Source organism: Schistocerca americana, chromosome 6 (genome assembly GCF_021461395.2).
Source record: "Schistocerca americana isolate TAMUIC-IGC-003095 chromosome 6, iqSchAmer2.1, whole genome shotgun sequence".
Classification (NCBI taxonomy): Eukaryota; Metazoa; Arthropoda; class Insecta; order Orthoptera; family Acrididae; genus Schistocerca; species Schistocerca americana.
This window is the reverse complement of record NC_060124.1, coordinates 173309910-173315222: the sequence shown is the minus strand read 5'-3', so window position 1 is coordinate 173315222 and position 5313 is coordinate 173309910. Positions and strand designations below refer to the sequence as shown.

Below are 5313 nucleotides of genomic sequence, written 5' to 3'. Positions count from 1 at the left end.
CACAGTGGTAACAGCAATCCAACTAGCAAAATAAGTGTGTGTGGGAAGTTAAAAAGAATAGGGTGCAGTGGTAGAGCCCTTCATCGTAAGCCAGACATCTCGTCAATGACAAGCGACGCTTAAGGTGGGGTAAAAATCGATGCCATTGGACAGAGGGTGACTGGAAACATGTGATTTGCAGTTATTAATCTCGTTATATCCCGTGGAAAGTCGATCCAAGGGTTTGTGTCTGGTCAGTACTTGGAAAACGTTACCCGCTATCATGTGTAGTTCCAACAGTGGTTAAGGTGTTGTCCCTCATTACACTTAAGAAAACCCAATATTCGGAAGAATAGCAACATGTTTTACGGCACTGTGTGCAGCACACATAGAGGAACAGCTCGGAGACGATGACTGGATCAACATGAAAATGCAACAATGCAGTACTTGTGAACAATAACGTTCCTGAAATTCCCACAGTCATACCTGAATCCAACAGAGCACCCTTTGGATGTGTTAGAACGTGACTTCCCTCCAGATCCAAGAGTCCAATATCACTAACCTCTCTGGTTTCGGCTGTTGAGGAAGAACGGGCTGCCATTCCTCCACAGACAGTTACATACCTCACAAAAAGTGTAGTCGTCATAACTGTGAATAGTGGACAAATCCCATTCTAATATCCATTAATAGGTGTCCAAATACATTTAACAGATAGTATATTTCCCATATGCAAACGGCCTAGCCGTAGTGGTAACACCGGTTCCCGTCAGATCACCGAAATTAAGCACTGTCGGGCTGGGCTAGCACTTGAATGAGTGACCATCCGGTCTGCTGAGCGCTGTTGGCAAGCGGTGTGCACTCAGTCCTTGTGAGGCAAACTGAGGAGCTACTTGATTGCGAAGTAGCGGCTCCGGTCTCGTAAACTGACATACGACCGGGAGAGTGGTGTGCTGCCCACATGCCCCTCCATATCCGAACCCAGTGACGCCTGTGGGCTGAGGATGACACGGCAGCCGGTCGGTACAGTTAGGCCTTCCAAGGCCTGTTCGATTAAGTTGGAGTTGGGATATTTCCCAAATCATAACATTATTTCTTTCAGTTATTGTAGCTCTCCATTAATATGTTCTGTAGTAGTTCCTTTTTAAATATTTCAACTCGACGTCCAAATCTCTGAGCTGACTTTTGTAAGGTACCTAGTTTATAGGTGTGATTTTAGTTCTGTTTACATTCGATGTTTCGTGCTTCATAACTGTAGTATGAATATTTTTCAAACTAGTGTCTTCTATAGTCGGTGATGTGCGCCACATAGGTTTTAAGTAAAACACTGTTATCTTTTGTTGCCAGCAGGATTGTCACTGCAGTAGCATTCTGTGAGAAGTAAGTGAAGAGGTCGCGCTTGATCTTCAGTCCGAAGACTGGTTTGACGCAGTTCTCCACGCTACTCTGTTCGTGCAAGCCTCTTCATCTTCGAGTAACCTACATCCTACTATGTTTATAGTATTCATCTCCTGGTCTCCCTATACGATTCTTAGCCCCCACGATTCCCTTTAGTACTAAATTGGTGATCTGCATATGAATTCTCAAAGCTAGCAAACATTTAAGAACTCGTCCCAGGGGTACTCAAAACTGAAATTTTAAAAAATTTAGTTTGAGTGACTCTTTAACACCAAAAGTAGAATATTTCAGAACATTTGAAAAATTATGTCAAAATGCCAAAAGAAAAAGCATTTGCTTACAGTTTCGAAAGACGATTACAAGGAGATTATAAGACAAGCATAGAATAACCACCACTAAGATTAAAAAACGGGAAAAGCCTTTTAGCTACCAAAAACATTTAGGTCAAGCAATCCGTTAAAACACTACAACAACCGAATTTATCAAGGTGAAAGAGCTTTAAATGACTAAATAAACACGTAGAAGAAAGAAAATAATTCATTGATTAACAAATACGCAGCTTAGTTAAAAGTGGAGTGAAATTAATGCAGCAAGGCAATGTCACCGACTTGAGCTCAGACCGGACATCGATCTGTTACTTGGTTCAGCTCATACTCTAAAACAGTAAAAAAACATGCACATTAAAATTATATGAAAATTACAGATCGCATGCAAGAACTTGCTCTCAGAACAAGGAAACTGTGGCCGTTTGGTCCAGAAAAGCAGGAAATCAATTGAAGATGCGAATAATCTAAAACAATCTGAACACATGATAGCTCAGGATGAAGTGCAGATTTAACATTAAAGAATCAACGCTCAAGTGCTTTAAATACGAAAATATAACAAGATTTGAACTCCAAATCATTCACAATAACGCAAAAGTACGGTCTTTGTGGAAACATGGTATATACTTAATCAGATTATAATGGAACTAGAAGCAGTCAAAATGTAAATCCGTCTACAACTAGCTTGAAGATAAATCAGGTGTGTTCCGATAACCAGGGATGTTGATCCACCTTTGAAATCTGGGTCAAATAACGGCCACTATCGAAAAATATAGAACGGAATAGGTGTGAACCCGAAACAGTTCTCAATTAGCAGGGTTCAGCAAACAACAAGGACTTTTACAAAGCGCATTCAATACTTAATCACACGCTACCGAGATGCTCACCATTAATTTCTACAGTGGACCCTGGAAGCACAATTAATGCAGGCAGGACCACTTCGCTCACCCAAGACACCAAAATAGGAACTGGCCGGCTCACATGACACAACCCGCCTTCGCAAAGAGAGAGGTAAACAATGTCTCTTCGATTGCCGTCCACAGGCTCTTCATGGTATACAGACACCAACCACAACATGCCGACCACCTCCATTCTCAACAAGCGAGTCGAAGAGCCAGGAGGACGAGACATGCAGAGGGGCGCACGTCCTGTATAATCCTTCCAAGCCGTCATGCTGCCCCCCCAGCGAGAGGTCTGCAAATCCGGAGACAGGGAACGATCCAGAGAGGTTTAACCAGCAGCCAGAATTGACATGAGTACGTGCACGGCTCAGAAAGCTCTCTCACTATATTCCACTGAATTCAGTGTCATTCATAACCAGTTATGATCGCACTTTTTATTATTATAAAATCGGACTATGTGTTCCATATAAACTGTATGTGTGTGGCATTAATATCAACCTGACTGAACATCCAGCGGCTCCCAGTAATAGATGTACTTGATTTTCACAAACTGACAAACTGCAGCCATTCATCTACCAGCCATCGGCAAGTTTTAAAGTGAATTTCATGTCACTGAAAAGGGAATAGTTGCCACTTTGGATGCATCAGAGCCGTATCACTTATCATAAGTCCGTAAAAGTATCGTTCTATAAGGCTGAAATAGGAATGAAAGAAATGCCCTTACGAAAATGTTCAAATGTGTGTGAAATCTTACGGGACTTAACTGCTAAGGTCATCAGTCCCTAAGCTTACACACTACTTAACCTAAATTATCCTAAGGACAAACACACACACCCATGCCCGAGGGAGGACTCGAACCTCCGGCGGGACTACCTGCACAGGGGCCCTTACGAATTTCCCCTCACGGATATGATTCGTATACAGGGTGTATAGGGCTTCCAAGGTAGCAGAATTCCCTAACGTCGTCTACCTCGTGATCACCATGTTTGATGTTAAGTTTCTCGTTATTCTCATTTTTGCTACTTCGCATTACGTTTTTCTTTCTCCGGTTTACTCTCATATCCATATTCTGCATTCCATTCTACAGATCACATAACTTCTCTTCACTATTACTGAAGATAGCAGTGTCATCAGAAAGTTTTATCATTGATATACATCCATCCTCGATTTTTATCCGATTCTTGAACCTTCCTTTTATTTCCGTAATTGCTTCTTGGATATACAGATTGAACGGTAGGGGCGAAAGATTGCATCTCTGTGCTATACGCTTTTTAATCCGAGCACTTCGTTCTTCGTCTATCAATTTGTTGTTCGCTCTTGTTCCTCGTACATATTGTTTTCCTCTGTTGTTTATTCCTACTTTTTTCAGGATGTCGAACATCTTGTTCCATTTCACACTGTCGAACGATTTTTCTATATTACTCCTATGAGCGTGTCTTGATTTTCCTTCAGCCTTGTTTCCATTATAAAGCGCAGTGCCATTTCTTCATTTCTGCCTCCCTGGTGCCTTAATCTTTCCTGCAGCCAAACTGATGGTCCAGAATGAGATTTTCACTCTGCAGCGGAGTGTGCGCTGATATGAAACTTCCTGGCAGATTACAACTGTGTGCCGAGCCGAGACTCGAACTCGGGACCTTTGCCTTTGGCGGGCAAGTGCTCTACCAACTGAGCTACCCAAGCACGAGACGGGGTACTGACAGAAGTAAAGCTGTGAGGACGGGGCGTGAGTCGTGCTTGGGTAGCTCAGTTGGTAGAGCACTCGTCCGCTAAAGGCAAAGGTCCCGAGCTCGAGTCTCGGCCCGGCACACAGTTTTAATCTGCCAGGAAGTTTCAAACTGATGGTCATCTAACAGAATCCTCCATTTTATTTGCCATTGTTATGTTAATTATTCTTGTCAGCTGCTTGGATGCATGAGCTGTTAAGCTGATTGTGCGGTATTTTTCTCACCTATCTGCCCTTATGTGGACGCTATTTACCCTATATTTTTTCCGATAGTCCGCCGCCGTACTCATAGATTCTACACATCAATGTGAATAGTCGTTTGGTTGCCATTACCCCCACTGATTTTAGAAATTAGTATGAAATGTTGTCTATCCCTCCTGCTTCATTTAATCTCACGTCTTCCAGACATTTTTAAATTCTAATTCTAATATTGGATCCCCTATATCTAGATCCTTTTTCTACCAATTCACGAGACAAGTCTTCAATGTACTCGTTCCATCCATCCGCTCTTTCCTCTGCGGTTAACAATGGAATTCCCATTTCACTCTTAATGTTACACCGTTCCTTTCAGTTTTACCAAAGGTTGTTTTGACTTTCCTGCATGCTGAGTCATTCCTTGCGACGATCATTTCTTTTTAGATTTCTTCACATTTTTCCTGCAGCAATTTCGCCTTGGCGTCTCTGCACTTCCTATTTACTTCGTTCCTCAGTGGTTTGTATTGCTTTATTCCTGTCTTTCCCTGAACTGTTTTGTACTTCCTTGTTTCGTCGATGGGTTGAGCTTACGTTCACAGATCGGCAGGCATTTAGAAAATACTGCTCATGCCAAACTCAGCTTGCCCTTTTCTCGAATTGTAGCATGCGAAACACGGATGAAGGGCAGATTTCATATTCCTAGAATTTCTGAAAGTGTTTGACGCAGTGCTCCATGGCAGAGTGTTAACTAAGGGCCGATTATACGAAGTATGTGCACAGATGTATACTATTGGTA

At 42.3% G+C, this 5313-nt stretch overlaps 1 non-coding gene across 1 annotated transcript; it reads right to left on the bottom strand.

The window, feature by feature from the left end:
* Positions 1-4205: 4205 nt before the first annotated feature.
* On the bottom strand, positions 4206-4280 carry Trnaw-cca. Its single transcript has one exon. It is a non-coding gene; the product is annotated as a tRNA-Trp (tRNA).
* Positions 4281-5313: the final 1033 nt, after the last annotated feature.